The following is an 18,956-nucleotide window of genomic DNA, read 5'->3' as shown; positions in this document are numbered from 1 at the left end:
AAATCAAAGATAGACCCCTCACAGGACATAGAGTTCATAGGGGCTCGCATAAACTCGGTCTCGGCGAGAGTATACCTACCAGAGGCTCGCTTTCGAGCCATCGGTTCCCTCGTGCAGGTCATCACCTTCAGCCCTACAGTGCCGGTCTTGACGTGCTTGCAGCTGCTGGGCCACATGGCAGCGGCGACGTTTGTGGTACAGAACGCCAGGTTGCACATGCGCAGCATGCAACACTGGCTGGCAAGTGTATACAAGCCGGCAGTACACACCGTTCACAGGGTGGTGTCGCCCTCACCTGGGGTGCGCGAATCCCTGCAATGGTGGGTAAACCCCGGGAACTTGCTAACAGGGGTACCCTTTCATCAGCCGCAAATATCGGTTTTCCTCACTACGGATGCCTCCCTCATAGGGTGGGGAGCGCACATGGGCGAAGAGGTGGCTCAAGGACTGTGGTCACCCACGGAACAGTCTCTACATATCAATGTTCTAGAGCTCAGAGCAGTGTTCAACGCCTGCAAACACTTTCGAGACCGTATACAAGGCAAAGTTGTCGGGATCAGTACAGACAATACCTCCACCATGTTTTACATAAACAGGCAAGGAGGAGCTCGATCCCGTACCTTATGCGCGGAAGCAATCCGCCTATGCACTGGTGCATCGCCCACGATATAATCCTGAGAGCCTCATACTTGCCAGGCGCGCACAACGTGAAGGCAGACCAGTTGAGCAGGCGTTTTGCGCTCACCCACGAGTGGCAGATCCGTCCCGATCTACTACGGCCGATTTTCCACGCATGGGGGTTTCCCCAAATAGATCTGTTTGCCACTCAGCACAACAAACAGTGCCCACGATTCTCCTCCAGAGCAGGGCTGGGCCGGGGGTCCCTGGGGGACGCGTGGGGGGGCCCCCTGCTTTACGCGTTTCCCCCCGCAGTGCTGATCCACAAGGTTCTGCAAAAAGCCAGGAGAGAAAAGGCTCGGATGATCCTGATAGTCCCAACGTGGGATCGCCAACAATGGTTCCCCCTACTCCTGCGCATGTCGGACCGCCCACCGATGCCTCTTCCGGTGGCGCCGGATCTGCTCACGCAAGCCCAGGGGTCCATAGTGCATCCGCACCCCCAGAGCCTGCAACTGCAAGCGTGGCTAATCCATGGCTCAGCTCCCTAGAGAGCACATGCACAGTGGAAGTACAGCAAGTCCTAGAAAGTAGCAGAAGGACTTCCACTAGGAAAACCTATAAACAAAAATGGACTCGCTTCATGGCTTGGTGTTCTACCAAGCAGCTGGCCCCCCTTTCGGTGCCTATACCTACAATTCTAGAGTATTTACTGGACCTCAAGAGAGCAGGACTCTCGCTATCCTCGTTAAAGGTCCACCTTGCCGCCATCTCGGCGTTCAGACATGAGGATGGAGGGCACACGGTGTTCGCCCACCCTATGGTTACCAGGTTCCTCAAAGGGTTGGTAAACCTCTACCCCCCTCGGAAACCGATTCCACCCTCGTGGAGCTTGGACCTGGTGCTTACCACACTCATGGGACCACCATTCGAGCCCTTGGCCACGGTTCCCCTTCGCCTCCTTACAATAAAGACGACCTTTCTTCTTGCAATTACGTCAGCTCGTTGGGTGGGCGAGCTTGCGGCAGTCATGGCAACGCCACTCTGCACTGTCTTTTCCAAGGAGGCGGTAACCATACGGCTGCATCCAGCCTTTGTTCCCAAAGTTTCTTCCGAGTTTCACATCAATGAACCTATTGTTCTACCCTCGTTTTATCCAAAGCCTCATAACTCCAGCGAAGAGGCGCGCCTACACCTCCTGGACGTGAGGAGGGCGCTAGCCTTCTACGTAGACAGGACCAAGTCCTTCCGGAAAACGGATAGACTCCTAGTCTCTCTCGCTCCCAAATCGAAAGGAGAAGGTCTCTCATCGCAGAGAATCTCAAAGCACATTGTATCCTGCATAAAAATGTGCTACGAGCTCAAAAAGACTCCTTTGTCGGCCACTCCCAGGGCTCATTCCACCAGGGCGGTGGCAGCATCAACAGCCTTTTTCAAGGGCGTTGCATTGAAAGACATTTGCAGAGCGGCGACCTGGTCATCCTACGACACCTTCGCCAAACATTACGCCCTTCACAGGGTATTCCAAGAGGATACCCGTCTCTCTGCAGCGGTCCTCTCGGGGACAAGCTGCACATAATCCGATTACCCACCTCCTATCTTGGGTTACTGCTGGGTAGTCACCTATTGTGGAGCACCCACGGGGACACTCGAAGAAGAAAGAGAAGTTACTCACCGTAGTAACAGTGGTTCTTCGAGATGTGTCCCCGTGGGTGCTCCACTTCCCGCCCATCCTCCCCTCTTTGGATCTCTGTTAGTGTTTTGCAGGGGCACCCGAGGCGGTTGGTCGAGGAACTGGCGGGGACCGGATCGCGCACATGGCCAGGAGCGCGCCAGGGAGCGGCGCGCGCCGGCGCATGCGCGGTCCGGCAGAAACTGCTTGGAAGATCCGATCTGCGGCGCCGGCCAAGCCGTCACCTATTGTGGAGCACCCACGGGGACACATCTCGAAGAACCACCGTTACTACGGTGAGTAACTTCTCTATCTGGTTTTAATAACAGAGAAGGTATACGTGCGCCTCATGTTGTTGCTAGTTGCTATGCTGCTGTGGCACGCCTGTGAGTTTTTCATGGAACAGCAGTGAGGGTTGGGGGATGTTACTCACCCCCCTCCTTCAGTTCTCTCTATGATTTGTCAGGGGTTTTTTTGTAATTCTTTTTGGACTTCTGTGCTATATAATTGCATCTGGACTGGAAATGTGATTGATCTGAGGAAGCAGGTCCGTCCCACAAAAGCTCATCACCCAGTAAATCGTTTTGTTAAAGTGCTAGCTGACTGCTGTTTGGTTTTGTTAGAATACAGACTAACCTCTCTTGCTACGTCTACCCTAGGCCAAGTCTGTCGGCTGCAGATAGGCATTTCTAGCTATGGCAGATGCGTAGCTAGAATAGACATATCTGCACTCAGCTTACCTGGCTGTCCTTACTGAAGAAGGTCGATAAGAGAATTATGCAAGGAGTACGGGGGGTCGACTGTGACCCCTCAGAGGTCAATTTCACACGTCCCTACCAGACACATGAAATCGAATCCTGAAAGATTGACCCTGAGTGGGTCGATCTTCCAGGCTAGTGGACGTATAGCCTAGAAGAAGCGTGTATTTGGGGTTAATGCAAAAAATCACATCGTTGAAGAGGTAGAATTAAGAAGTAAAGTCTTAACTTAAAGCCTGAGTCGTCCCCATGGAGCCATGTCAAAGGGAATGTTCGATTCCCTAAAGTAAAGCACATTGGTAAGCCTTTTCAAGCTTTGAGCATGATTCCTTTGAGTCCTGATCCAAAGTCTATAAAAGTCAATGGAAAGAGTCCAGTTGACATAAGCTTGCTTTGGATCACGTACTATTTCATGATTTAAAAATCCCTTGGTTTTGAACTTTTTTAAATCCAGTATTGTTACAAAGAAACAGGAAATTTCTGTAACTGAAAGAAACTACAGCGAGAAATATGTTTTTTCTTCCAGTTTGCTTATTTTGTGCATTTGACAGAACTTTGTTTTTAGTCTGTTACTGTTTCTTTCCCTGGTGTAGTCAGTTCTCTGGCAGCTGGTGGGGAACCCTTCACACAACAGGTTAGTGCGTGGCATTGTAAGCATAGGAAAATATTACTATAAAACTACAAATTTATGGGGATGGTAAAGAGCAGACATCATATTTGAAACTTCAGTTAATGCATTTTAAAAATGTGACTAGATTTTAATTTAATAATGCATATTCATTTAGAGTAAATTAATTTGCTCCCAAGTCCTCGCGATACTGCAGTGTGTTGGATAGCATAAGAATATTTTGGACAAGTGTAAGCATTAAAAATGCTATTGTTTTTCAAATGGTAATTTTAAAATCTCTGCAAGACACTGTCAGGACTGTGCAGAAGTGCAGGTGGATGCATGGCTTGGGTGTGTGCTGAGGACTGAAGCTGCACAGTCTGAACTTGGGTTAACCAAACTGTTCAAGGTGCCCCAGGGTTGTACTGTACCTTTCACTGTGGTGTGGATTTCACAACCCTGAAGCACTGTGAAGAGGTGCCAGCTGGCTTCAAAGCTTGCGCTCCTAGGATGTGGCCCCAGTGAGTGTCTGATCCTGCACCACTGAGGTCATAGAAATCTTTGTCATAAACTTCAGCAGAAGTAAACCAGAACTCCTGGTTTAGGGGAGGGTAACATACAGGCTTTCCAGAACAGGCTGGCTGTCTCAGCTAGTTGAAGTGAAGTTTATCCAAAATGGTTAATGGTGTCCTACTTTTAAATAGAGTACGGCCCGGATTAGTTTCTTGTGCTGTATCAGAAGTGGGAGGTGCTGGTGAAACCTGTGGCAGGAAACAATAGTGTGGTTTTATGTCTGGTCAAGCTTGTGGGTAGTCAGTTTCCCCTGCACTGCTTGCAGAGCACATTTGAGACATCATCTGCTTTTGTTTTGAGTCCTTTTTTTGTCATTTGGACCATGTGGTGAACCCATGGCTTAGCTAGAAATACAGGAGGAGCAGCATGGCCATGGCAAGAAGAGGGAGTAGGGAGAGGAGAAGAAAATACAGCCTGGGAGGATTTGTGGAGAGGTATTGGAAGACAAAGTGGGTTCATTACCAGTCTGGCTAAAGCTGGGCTTAGACCTATGCACCCAGCCATGCCAGCTAGCCTGGATTTAATGCACCACTCTGTTTACTCAGTGGTTTGTAGAGAGTAGCTAGACTAGTGACAACACCCAAGTAGGAGGCTGGACTAACTGTAGGGTATGCATGCTCTTTAGGAGGGCTGCTTCTTTCTTGGGGTTTGTGTGGGGACACTCAAGGAAGATAAGGCAAACCAACTAAAAGTGCAAGTCAATGTGCAAAACTGAAAATGCATCAAACCTCTTTGTGGGTATCCTCGTTCCGCATTAAAATTCTAGTTTGCTATAACTTAATCCTTTTTAGAGGACTTACAGTTATCTAAAATGACTATAGTCCTGAATAAAGGCATCCAAACAAGGGTTTAAATATACTTCCATTTGTGCACATTAACTTCACTCTGTTAGTTGATTCTACTGAACGTTTCTGAGTGTCCCTATATTGTCAATACCCATGGTTTCTGGTATTTGGCAAAGACTTCCCAGGGGTCCTCTGGATTTTCATGCAAGTTCACATGATCAGTAGGACTAAAGCACACAGAAGATAGCTGAAAGCAGAGTCTGAGCCTTCTATTCCCTATAGAATTCGACATCAGTGTTCCTCCTAACTCTTTTACTTCCTTCCCCTTTGCTTTTTTGATTGATTGGAAAGGACTCTGGTGAGCTGTTGAAATGAAGCTGCATTTATGTGACTCCTCTTAGGATTCAGTAAATAGTTACATGTAAGATTGAGTAAGAATACGTCAAGCAGAACCACTGTGAACCTAGAGACATGATAGTTAGATTTCACTATCTTAGTCTTGCTTTATACTTTTACTTGGCAGCAAATCTTCACATTCAGATTAATAAGAGGAAAATCCCTTAGCATTAGACTGATGCTGATTCATGAATTGTTACAGGAAAATGTTCTGCGCATAAAACAAATCCTTGAAGAGAAGACCTAGAAGATTTTTTTATCATGAACTTTTGACAAAATAATAAATGTCCAGTGTACCAAAAGCTCCATTTTGAGAGAGAAAGATTGGATGAAAAAGTAGATGTGTTAAATTAACATCTGCAGTAACATTGATAAGCCTCTTTCAAATGTGCCCACAAAGGCCAGCCATGTTAACAGCCTGCCAATAGGGCAGTGTGTACTTTGTGTACACATTTACATAAATCATTGTTACCAAAACTAAATTCACATAACCTTTCTACTTGCTTTTACATGTAGCATCCATAAGAGAAGCATAATGTTTGCTTGTTTTTTTTAATTCTACAGCGTTCAAAACCTAAACCTGTAGAGAGGGTGACCGTGAGCTATATTTTAGCTCTGCCTGGACCACAGATATTCTACAAATAAAATATTCACAGGTATTTTATTTCATAAAACAGAATTTTTTTTAACCTTTTAGAAAGCATCTATTCAGGTTCTTAGTACTGTTGTGCATCACCATAGAAGTTCCTCTCTCCATCATGCAACTTGAGATTCAGGGGTTCCCACTGTAGACCAGCCATGTGCTGGGAAGCAGGGGTTGGCCACCAAGGCTCAGGCCTTCCCCCAGGGCTGGATCAACCCTTCTGGGGATTTAAGGCTAGGAGATTTTGTGGGGCACCTCAAGGATCTGGGGTGGCGCCAAAAATGAGAGGCTCAGTGTACAGGAGTGGGCTGGGTGTGAGGTCGGGTGCAGGAGTGGACTGGAGATGCAGGGTCTGAGCACAGGGTAGGATGGAGAGGCAGGCTCAGGATGCAGGGTCTGGGATGGAGGGTACAGAAGCAGGGGTCGGGTATGGGTCTGGGTGGTAAGTAGGGTGTGGGAGCAAGGCTGGGGTTGGGGTGTGAGGTCTAGGCAGGAGTTAGGGTGCTAAGGTGGGCTGGGTATGTGGGGTCTTGGCAGGGGGTAGGGTGAGGGAGCAGGCTGGGGATCCAGGATCTGGACAAGGAGTAGAGTGTGGGAGCAGGGTAGAGGTGCAGGGTCTGGATGTGAGCTAGGGTGTAAGAGCAAACTGGGGGTGTGGGGGCTGGGAGGGAGGTGTAGGGTTCAGGAGAGGAGTGGCGGGGGTTGGACTTTGATTGGAGACTGCAGGAGTGATCTGGAGATTGGGGGATGATGTCTGGTTGGTAGGGAGAGAGCTGGAGGGGGCGGGGGCTTGGGCACCTATTTGGCGCAGCGTGGGGAGGGGGCACAGATGGCTCTCACTGACCATTCTTGTGGTCAATGGGAGTGATGGGGGTGGAGCCTGAAAAGGTACATCTAGACTGTCTTCCTAATGCAAAATAATTTACACAAATGGCATAAATTATTTTGAGTTAACTTATTTCGCATTCGGTGCCATTCAAACGGCACCAAAGGTCAAAATAATTGGCTCAGGAGGAACGATAGCGGAACTGGAATGCTATTTCGAGTGCAGTGACTAGCTGTGGAGTTGCTATTTTGTCTGAATATAACCAAAGTGTGTACAGGGACAGAGATTCCTTGTGTTGCCATTCCTCCAGCTGGTGCGGGTGAAGGGGAAGGGAGAGAATGGCATCAGGCAAAGCTGCTTACTCCCCCTATGAGGCAAAGCCAGATGTGGACCATGAGGCCTGGGGTTCCCCCCTACCCCTGCAATGGGGAGTCGGTGCTGACTCTTCACCCACATGAGGGGTGGAAGGGTGCTGAACCTGGCTGGATTACCAGCACCAGTGCACTCAGCTGTGGGCTGTAGGGTCCACATCCCTTTTCTTTGCATTTCAGAATATTATTGCATCCAGTAAGAAGAGTGTCTGATGTGTATCGTGTTTCACCCGTGTATTTGCTGGATTCACTTGCAGTCTTGTTTAAGAAAATACAGAAAAAATAAATTCTAGTAATGTTAAGAGGAAAAAGTTTAATTCTCCCAAAATGTGAGTAACAGATGGTAGTTGAGGATAGCTGCTGTGCTGTCCTCTGCTTGTCTTGTATGGGTAATACAACTCCTATAGAATGCAAGATCTCCCACTGCTCTGAGGCCTCTCGTGTAGTAACTAGGCCATACAGATGAAGTGAGGACACTATAACAGCCCTGATCTTAACTTTCCCTTGTTTTATGGTTTTCCATCAGGTCGTGCTTGTAAGCACAGTTCTGTTGAGATAACAGTTGGGATTCATAACCTTGAAGTGGCAAGAGTCAGAGCAGTTAATGTTTTTATTTGTGGGGTTTTTTTTAAACAAGAACCAATCAGTTCTGCAGAACACAGCTGAGATTAAAATAGAATATATGAAGATACACATCTCATAGAACTGGAAGGGACCTTAGAAGGTCATCAAGTCCAGTCCCCTGCTCTCTTGGCAGGACCAAGCACCATCCCTTTTTTTTCTTTTTAAATCTATTTGCCCTAGGTTGCTAAATGGACCCCTCAGGAATGGCGCTCACAACCCTGGGTTTATCAGGCCAATGCTCAAACCACTGAGCTATGCCACCCCCCCTCCAAATAATTTGATTTATTTTTTAAATAGCACAGCTTTTCAGTGTGTAGAGATTGCCTGATGTCTTTTTTAGCGACAAAAGTCTTAACAAGTAACCAATCAAAATTAACAACACAGCCATTAGGGTAGAAGAGGGGTGTGCAAGGTGGGGGATGGGCCCCCTTGGGGGGCATGAAATTTCATAAGAGGGACTCAGCGTGATCGGCTGCTGGGTCTCAGGCTCATCTATCTGATTAAAAATGTTGAAATATGTTACTGTTTTAATGTTTCTGTATTCAAGTTTATATACCAATTAATAAAGTTTTTACATTCTACGTACAGTAGTCCCTCATGTTATGTGGGGGGTGTGTTCCCACATACCCTCGCATAACTTGAATTTCGCGTAAGTTGGGGGGTGGCAGCTTTTTCCCTGGTGGAATACAAATTCTGCAGTCAGAGAAGCAGCAGAAAGGTAAGTCCTGTGGGGGGCAGTTGGGGAGGGTTAAGCCTGACAGTGGGTTGGGGTCACGGGAAGAGGGCAGGGGGGTTAAGCCGGGGGATGGTCAGGGCTGCAGAGGGGTGGTTGGGTGGAGTTGAGCTGGAGCTGCGCACAGGTGGTTTGAACTGGAGCAGAGAAGGTTGAGCCAGAGCTACATGCGGGGGTGGTGAGCCTGAGCCGTGCTCAGGTGGTGGGTTGGGGTGGAGAGTTTGGACTGAGGCCCGGGGTGATTGAGCCAGAGCCATGAGTGGGGGTTTATGTGTTTGAACTGGGGTGGGGGTCGGGTTGAACCAGGGCTGTGGGGGCGGAGGGAGTGTTGTACTGGGACATGGGGGGTTGGGCCTGGGCCACGCAGGCCAGGGGTGGAGGGTTGAGCCAGGGCTGAAGGAAGTGGGATTTTGAGTTGTGCTTAACTCACGTTAATGCGACTTAAGCACAACCCGAAATCGTGCATTTCGAGGATTCACTGTTTTCTTACACAGGCCAAAAGTTTTTTGTTATTTTATTTCCATATGAACATAACCACATTTTCTATTAATTTGGATTACATTAGGCAGGTTGGGGAGCCCTGCTAATTGCAGGGATGAAAAGTGGGGCCTGATATAAAAAGTTTGCTCACCCCTGAGGTAGAACACAGGTTGAAGGCTCAGTCTCTACTGGCTTCTTGCATTCTTTGAACTTTTCAGTATGTTCTGATTACGCTAAAAATCCATGGGAAGTGAAATTCAGGGCAGTTCTTACTCTTAGGCTGTGTCTAGACTAGCCCCCAACTTTGAAGGGGGGGGCATGGTAATTAGGGTGTTGGGAAATTACTAATGAAGTGCTGATGTGCATATGCAGCACTTCATTAGGCTAAATGTCCCTGGTGGCAGCTTTGAAGTGTAAAACTTCAAAGTGCCAGCTTGCGAGGAGTAAAGGACTTTGAAGTAGCGTGGGCACTTCGAAGTACCCATGGCTACAAGCATGCCAGCATTTCCTTGCAGCAACTTTGGAGATTTAGCCTAATGAAGTGCTGCATATGCACCTCAGCACTTCATTAGTAATCTCCCAACACCCTAATTACCATGCCCCCTTCGAAGTTGGGGTCCAGTCTAGACACAGACGTAGTGTTCTTACAGTGATGCATTTTTAGAACATGTACACACACACACACAGCTTATATAGACCTGTATGAATACGCATACCCTTTTGATAGAAAAATGTTAGCAGATTTGGTTAAATATCCAATTCGTATAAAAAAATACAAAGTGCAGGGACTCAAACCAATACCCTGCGCAATCAATAAAGAGAAACTGGCTGTCTCTCATGTACAGGAAAGATAATGGAGCAGGTAATTAAAGAAATCATCTGCAAGCAATTGGAAGGTGGTAAGGTGATAGGGAACAGCCAGCATGGTTTTGTTAAAAACAGATCATGTCAAACCAATCTAATAGCTTTCTTTGACAGAATAATGAACCTTGTGGGTAAGGGAGAAGCAGTGGGTGTGATATACTTAGACTTCAGTAAAGCATTTGACACAGTCTCACATAATATACTTATCAATGAACTACTCAAATACAACTTAGATGGGGCTACTATAAGGTGGGTGAACAACTGGCTGGATAACCGTACCCAGAGAGTAGTTATTAATGGTTTTCAATCCTGCTGGAAAAGTATAACTAGTGGGGTTCCGCAGGGGTCTGGTTTAGGACCGGTTCTGTTCAATATCTTCATTAACAATTTAGATATTGACATAGAAAGTTCACTTATTAAGTTTGCAGATGATACCAAGCTGGGAGGGGTTGCAACTTCTTTGGAGGATAGGGTCATAATTCAAAAGGATCTGGATAAACTGGAGAAATGGGCTGAGGTAAACAGGATGAAGTTTAATAAGGACAAATGCAAAGTGCCCCACTTAGGAAGGAACAATCAGTGTCACACATACAGAATGGGAAAGGACTGCCTAGGAATGAGTACAGCAGAAAGGGATCTAGGGGTTATAGTGGACCACAAGCTAAATATGAGTCAACAGTGTGATGCTGTTGCAAAAAAAGCAAACATGATTCTAGGATGCATTAACAGGTGTGTTGTGAACAAAACACGAGAAGTCATCCTCTTGCTCTACTCTGCGCTGGTTAGGCCTCAGCTGGAGTATTGTGTCCAGTTCTGGGCACCGCAGTTCAGGAAGGATGTGGAGAAATTGGAGAGGGTCCAGAGGAGAGCAAAGAGAGTGATCAAAGGTCTAGAGAACATGACCTATGAAGAAAGGCTGAAAGAATTGGGCTTATTTAGTTTGGAAAAGAGAAGATTGAGGGGTGACATGATAGCAGTTTTCAGGTATCTAAAAGGGTGTCATAAGGCAGAGGGAGGGAAATTGTTCTTCCTTGCCTCTGAGGATAGAACAAGAGGCAATGGACTTAAATTGCAGCAGGGGAGGTTCAGGTTGGACATTAGGAAAAAGTTCCTAACTGTCAGGGTGATCAAACACTGGAACGAATTGCCGAGGGAGGTGGTAGAATCTCCATCACTGGAGATATTTAAGAAGAGGTTAGATAGGTGGCTTTCAGGGATGGTCTAGAAAGTGCTTGGTCCTGCCATGAGGGCAGGGGGCTGGACTTGATGGCCTCTCGAGGTCCCTTCCAGTCCTACTCTTCTATGATTCTGTGATTCTACAGGAATATCGCAGAGGAAATTTTAATACAGTGCGACCGTACAGGCAGGAGGATGAGCGGTGGGGAGGAAAGCAGTGATAGAGGAATGAACAGACAGGTCCGAAACACCTTAATGCTTCACTGAAAGGCAGTTCACTTTCATTAATATCTGCATCCACATCTCCTTTCATTACGTCTGCACTGTCCCTGTGCTGTTACTGCTACTGACTTTAAATGTGCTCATTTGTTTTACAAGTGACATCCTGTGATTTGTGAAGTAATGTATGGTCAGTTTTGTCTTGAGGACAATGTTGTTGACAGCCATTGCATTAGATTAGTGTATATTGCACACTTTGCAAAGAATCAATTTGAAAGACTGAAGGGTCAGGGTAAGACCTCTTAGTGCATGTGAAGCATTTGAGTCTTTTTAATTCATTGTAGTAAATGTCCTTTTTAAAAGGTGTATATGAGAATGGAGGAGAGCATGGTGCATCCTGTGTCCTAGCTCATAAAAATATAGAAGCTTCCCAGCTGTTCTGTTAGTGATTAAATAATGAGAGATCTTTCAACTATGAAAAACATTACTGTTAGAAATCATGGTTTTAATTAATGTTTCATCATTTCGCACCAAGGATCTATTAGCCGTTGCACCTTCAGAACTTGTGTCATTTTATTAGTTTAATTGCATATTGAGTGTTGTAATACTTTTTCTTCCTGAAGACTCACAATATATGTTTAATCTTTCTAAAATTTATATTTCATGTCTCCTTCTAATGAATATGTTGTTTTCTTTTTTCCTGTTTTATGCCTAAACCTACTGCAATGGAAAGAATTAAAAAACCAACAGTATTCTATGGCAGTGGTATAGTACAGTCCACAATAGTTTAATCATAGAGTTTTGGAGTATGTTTGTAGAATATTGCATACACTGGAGGGGTTTGTGTGGATAATGCCGTAACACCTAAAACTCAAGCCACTTTGGTTAAGGCCCTACATGGAGATTCAGGGACCCAATTTGAGAGTCCCAAGAATGGGCAATTTTTGTTGTATTTTGTTACAATTCAACAAGTAGACTCGGAATGCTCCGCACTTTTGGAATGCTGAATGAGTGTGTGAGAATGGGACTTCTTCCATTTGCTGAACAACATCAGAGACTGTCATGCTGTTAAGTCTCTCCCTCCCCGGTAGCCTCCAAAGCAACAATGCTATGCCTGTTGCCAGGCCTTTCTAGCTGTAATAAGTGAGCCAAAAAGGGTCTCCCCATGCCAAGTGAGCAGAAGCTGTATCTTCCTCCTCATTACTCCCTGCGTCAGTTACTGAACTCTTACTGGGTGCTAGATAACCTTTTGATCAGCTACAGTCATCACGTATGCCCCAGCTAGCACAGTGCTGTAGCTGACTGCCAGTGCCTTGATCATTCTTCTTCTGGTCTCCACCTTCACCCCTTTCAGAATGCCAGCACAGTCGTTTGTGCAGGATGTGAGACATCAGCCACCTCTGAGGTCATTAAGGAATATGTATTCAGTCACTAAGGGAATTTGACTGAACCGTAAACTTGCGTGTCCTTCACAGAGTTACTATCCTCTGTTAAGTAGGGGCAGGTCTACACTACAGGGAAGGTTAAGTTAAGGTACGCAATTTCAGCTACTTTAGTTACATAGGTAGAGTTGACATACCTTAATTTGGGTTTCCACACTGTCTCCCCTAAGGAAGGTTGACAGGAATGACTTTCCGTACTCCTAACAGTGGGTAGGAGTACCGCAGTTGACTGGGGCACCCCGTAAATTCCACACTAGGCACTTTAAATCAGACACCGGAAGATGTGACCATGGCAGGATCGACCTTCCCTGTAGTGTAGATGTACCCCAGGTCTGTGCAGAGTTTCTGTTAACATACTGTCATAAATTAGGAGCTCCCTCCTTCACCAGACACGTATACCTGCCCATATTGGTGAAGTCTGTTTTAGAGGAATACAACTAAACATTCATCTTCTTTTTCCCTGTTTGTCCATCATGGTTTTTTAACTCTCCCTACTGGGAAGTGTTTATATTGGGCTTGATCCTGTAAAATTCTGAATATTGTTTCTAATGCAGCAAAGTATTTAAGCTTCTCCTTAATTTTTAAGTGTGTGTGCAGTATGATTAACTTCAATGAGATAGATTACTCATGTGCTTCAGTACATTGGATTAAGCTCATCAGTAGCATTATTTTGTTTGGCTTTTAATAGGCAGAGCTATTTGTTATGTCTGTTTAGTGAAGAGAGAAACACTTGCCTAAAAGTACCCACGGCTACCCTCAGGAACTTAATTCCTTAATTAAAGAGAATTTAATAAAGGAACTGCTGGACAGGAGCATTCATTCATCCATGTAGTTCAGCATTCATATTCTGCCACTAGTGAACACATTATATTTTAGGGGGAAGCAAAATGCCCATAATATACCTGGACAGTGATGCAATAATATTTTTATTGTCCCTACCCCGTAGGTTAGCTTATGTCCCCATGAAGTCTGAGAACTATTAGTCTGTATAATAGTATACTAATTATTGTAACTGAATATACCACTTTCATAGCTACACATTATGACATGACTCTGTGTACCCTTTCCTTCCCCCTCTGCTTCATGGAGAATGTGTACTGTCACTATCTGGAGTGGCTCACAGCTGGGACCATCTACCTCAGGGCAGACTGTCAGAAAACTGGGTGAACACCCAAACTAGTGGTGTGTTTCATAATTAGGTATCAACAAATTAGTACCGAATGTGAATTCCTGGATTACTATACCAGTCTTACAGTGGCCTCACAAACAGTCCCCTTATAACTCCAAACTATCTTGCCACCCAAATAAGTTGGGCTTAGTGATCAATGGTCACTTACACCAAAGATCACATCATACTTAAGTTGCTTCCAGTATCAAAACACCAGTTACTCACCCCAGATCTGTTGGTACTCTAGATCAATGTTTTTAAGCTATGTTCTGCAGAACACTGGTGGTCTGTGAGCAACTCGCAAGTGTTTGGAAAAATAATCCAAAGTTCTACAATAAATAACCATTTTATGATGATAACAGTAATGGAAAATACTGAAACATAACACTTTCTACATCTTTAAGAGCAGTAGTAATCTGGCAACACAGCAAGGTTGACTAACATTGCGCTAGCCTCCCCTCTGTTCTAACCTTCTTTCTTCTATCTATACAGCAGTGTAACAACTAGCAATGATGTGAAATAAACCATATATTTTCTGTTATTAAAATCAGATACAGTGGTACTTCATTGCTATGATACCTGATTAAATTATTTCATTTCGTATTTGCCATAAATATTGCAGTTTGTTTGAGGGTTTTTTGGTCTCACAATCTTTTTTATTTGAAGAAAATTTTCATTGGTATTCCTCATAAAAGTATTATTGTTTGGTCGTCTGTTGTCTCAATAAGTTTAGGAAACACTGCTCTAGATCTTATACCAAAGGCAATGCAAGTAGTTAATTCTGTAGCTGACTAACTAAAGGTTTATTGTCCAAGCAAAGGAAATGAGAGTTATTGAGAAGTTAAAACAAGTAAAATATATGTACAAGTGAGTCACAATCTATTATTCCAAATGTTAGCAGAGAGGTAGGAATGTGCCAGTTTCTTAAGTCTCTAAGGGCTGCCATGCCAAGAATAACTCTGGGGATCTCTTTCTTCTCGGTATGAGCTGGCACCTACTCTGCCAGCATCATACACATTGCCTTTCTGGATGCTGTTAAATGTACTTCACCAGTAGGCACCCTGTCTGTGGTTTTGTGCGTGTAAGAAGGTGTGTTGGAAAGGTAGGGGGGATAATAAGGTTCCCAGAGGAGTCTGCACCATTCCCTAATTGAAATTTAGTATGAATGTGTCATGAAGAAATCCTAGCTGGAGTGTACACGAATGGCAGTGTCAGACAGAAAATATGCATAGTGTTGAAATCTACTTTTCCTCAGAGAGTACATTAGTGTTCTCTCTAAAGGCTGCAAAATTGCAAACAGGGATGGAAAACAACACATTTAATGTTCTGAACCCTCAGTTGTTCAGTAGAGCTGCTTTATGTCTGAGTTATTTTATTTAACTTTGAGGTTTTTAACTCTTCTTTGGACATAATTTTTTCCCTTTTCCCCCATCTCCTATCTCTTTACAGAACTGGTAAAGAAAGGGCTTGTTTCTGGGTGCTGATGTGAGTTTAATGTTAGGAAACATGTAGAAACAAAGCAGAGATTTACCTTTTTCATTCTGAGTAATATTCACTCCACCTGAATAAAGTCCCAAAATTCACGTTCTGTGTGGGTGGGGTGCGAAAAGGTTAAGGTGGGTATTTGGATGTCACAGTCAAGGGTGCAGGAGCGCAACCTGAAAAATCAAACACGCTTGCATGCACATTCCCCATCTCCAACCCATGATCAGGAAGGAGGGCAGCCAAACAAGCCCCTGCCCTTGCTCTCCAGTGCATCTGGGCTGAAATAGCATTTCTGGCCCCTCTGTACTGGCTGTGCAGGATACCAGGGTCTCTGCTTCTTATAAGTGCAGATCCATTGATGTTCTTGGGCCCACAAAATCATCTTCTGTTCAGACCCTGTCTAGACTAATTGTGGGTGACTAGTTCAGAAGTGTAGTGTAGTGTTGGGTGGGCAGTGTTAAGATATTTCCACAGTCATGCAGCTGGCTGACCCCTTACATGCCACAGAGGATCAGCATGAGAGTAGTATAGAAATCCATATGCTAGCGCATTGGACCAGGGCAGAATTTTGTTCCTAAAAATAAACTTGTTACTTTTTTTATTGAACTGTGAATAAATGTCAATTTCCAGTTTCACAAATTAATAATATTTGTAAAGCTACGAACTGAATCCTGACTGAATCCTGTAGAGTAAACATTTTGATGTGGGTCTGATGCAGATGGTGCCAGTCCATTTACTGGCAACAGTTCTTCTTGCCATTTGCCCTTTTGATTGGTGGTGGCGTGTTCCTCAGGTTTTTTTCCCTTCTATCACAGTTCAACATGCAACACGTATTCACCTAAAATTTTCTCAAGAGCACAGGTTTAACTTTCTCTTAATGAACATGGTGGTAGGGGGTAGGTGGGTGTGGATGGGAGATTCTCATGTGGAGGCGTGTAGTTCCTCATTACTGAAGCTGTTTTGTATTTGACTTTATCTGTTAACATCAGAGTAAAAGTAGATTGTGGTGATGGCTGTACAGTCAAATGTAAAATATCGTACACAATACAAGTGAAATCCCTTTATAGGATAGTAGGAAACCTAGTGCTGTGCTGTCACTGCCCAGTACTGACATGATTTGTTTCAGAGCTAGGGGTGTTTCAGCCGTACGTTGTTTATTATGCCAGGCCATATGGGAAAGGTAGCTCCTCTTAGCATGTGAGTACTGTGCTGTACTCAGCTGTGGAATCATACTGAATCCTCCTGATGATTTCACTGTAAGGAGTTACTGTATAAAAAGCTGAACCAATACGGCTGTCCTCCTGCTGGGCCCCGGGACACCTCCCCCTCTCTTATACCTCAGGGCCTCTTTCTTCCTATCCCTATGCTGCCCCACTTCCACTCTACCCCTTAAACTAAACCTGGCCCCTGCTCCACCCTCTCCATGCTGCATTGCATCCCTTCCTCCAAACCCTACCCCGAATGATGTATACCAAGGGATGACTGGGGAGCCTGATGCTGACAGGGGAAGCAGAGAGGGTGGGGTCAGGGCACTCTGCTTCCTGCACTCCCACTGTCGCTAATGAGTGTGGGGCCTGGACTGGCCTCTGCTGCCAGCAGCAGTACACTCTCTCTCTTTCTCTCTCTCTCTCTCTCTCTCTCTCTCTCTCTCAGCCCTGCAGTGGTCTGCCCTGAGTTAATCAAGAGGTGTAAACCAGGGTCTTTGATTTGCCATAGGGCCAGTTCCAGCCGTCAGATACTCCTAGTGGGCCAGCAGGCACTCCCCTCTCAGGGGAGGTCTCCATACATTCTCCCCTCTCTTCCCCCGCCCCACATCTACTGGCCCAAGCCCTCATCTCCACCCTTCTGTCCACCTGCCACCCCAAGGCAACTTAAAACCTCCCTTGGTGAGTCCTGGCACCCCCACCAGTAATGCAGTGGTTTAGATTGGCTTCTGGCTGTTAGCTCTGTGTCTCTGCCAGCATGTCCCTGTGGCCCAGGAACAATGTGTGCAGAGCTGTCTTATCCATAGGACAGTTCAGCATCGCTCCCCTGGGCCCTGCACTTTGGGGATCTTGTGGCGTCTTCCCCAACTATCTTATGGAGAGGATGGTCCCCTGTGTTTAGGTTACCCTGCAGGGCCCTGGTCAGGCTGGGGCTGGCAGCAGGGGTCAGGCCAGCCTGCACAGACCATGGCAGTGGGAGCCTACTGTGTTCCATCTCTCAAGCCAACCCATGCTAGGGCTGGTGGGGGGCACCACTTCCTGCCTCCTCATAAAGCGGAGCAACTGGGCTGGTGGCAGAGCAGAGGCTGCTGCATTGCTCTACTTCCCTGCAGCTCCCAGTGCTGCAGTGAGAGAGAGGGGCGCCTGACCCCTGCTGCTACACCATGTCACTCCAGGCCCCCTGGTAGCCCCCCAAGGCTACATCCCTTAAGAGAAGGGGTACAATGGGGGGAGTAAGAAGGTAGATTTGGGGCTGGATTTGGGTAAGGTGACGGACACCTACACAGGGCTGTAGGGACTCATCTGCCAGCCGCTGTGTGTGGGCCGGGTTGTGGAACTGCTCAAGTTGCAGATGTCGTAGCTGCTTGACAAACGGAACTTACTCACATATTTCTTTATTTATGATGCTCATCAGGTGGGAGGCAGTATATACAAAAGATGCCTTTTGCTACTAATTAGTAAAGGAGATATGTACACATATATAAGGCAGGCTTGTTCTCTTGGGCTAGATGCTTGGTGGATACTTGGAAGCAGTATTCTGTTCTGTGAGTTGACGTTTTTCAGACAGTCTTTGCTATTCTTGGTGTGACCTATTCAGTTTTTGCCTCTGAGCATCTCTGTGTGCTGTAGACCGTAACCATTGTACATGAGATGACAGAGTTGTTATGTACAGTACCTTACATTTGTGTGCCTGAGAGGTATAAAACATTGTCGTCTTCTTCCCCTCTGCCCCCAGCTATGTCCATTCAGGGCAGGTCTGCACTTAAAATTTGCACCCAGGGCAACGGCACCTCTGTAATGCTTCAGTGAAGACACTACACTCCCAGTGGGGTAACTTCTCCCATCAGCATAGTTAATCTGCCTTTGTGAGAAGCAGGGGGTTATATCAATGGGAAAAGTTCTCCCATTGACATAGCTCTGTCAACACCAGAAGTGAGGTCAGTATAACTAGCTGCAGACTCAGGCAGATGTCTCTGGCAAAGTTACGCTTATGTAGTATTGTCAAGCTTTTCATCACAACTAGAGGAGCTAGAAGCTGTCTTTAAAGGAAAACTCAGAACCTAATGTAATCACATGACTTAAGGAGCTGGGGCTTTAGGCATTGACCTGTCTTTGCATTAATCCAGTCCTGTCTCTGCTTCTCAGTCTGGTGTTGCTTCTGGCAATTTTCTGACAGATCTGGGTGCCCTTGATTTGATAACAGTAACAAAGCAGGTCATGAAGCTGGTGAAAGAGGGACAGCCTATTGGTCAAACAGAGAGCATCTGATGACTGAACTTGGTTTTCCTCATTGTAGATAGCTATTGCAAAA

At 45.7% G+C, this 18,956-nt stretch overlaps 1 protein-coding gene across 5 annotated transcripts in view; it reads left to right on the top strand.

Annotated features, from left to right (window-relative positions):
• The window catches only part of AFF1 (ALF transcription elongation factor 1), a 173,585-nt gene that overhangs the window by 108,830 nt on the left and 45,799 nt on the right, over positions 1 to 18,956 (top strand). The gene's annotated exons all lie outside the window — the stretch shown is intronic.

The sequence above is a fragment of the Carettochelys insculpta genome, chromosome 4 (assembly GCF_033958435.1).
Source record: "Carettochelys insculpta isolate YL-2023 chromosome 4, ASM3395843v1, whole genome shotgun sequence".
Classification (NCBI taxonomy): domain Eukaryota; kingdom Metazoa; phylum Chordata; order Testudines; family Carettochelyidae; genus Carettochelys; species Carettochelys insculpta.
Note: the sequence above shows the minus strand (reverse complement) of the source record. Positions and strands in the feature narration are given on the sequence as shown.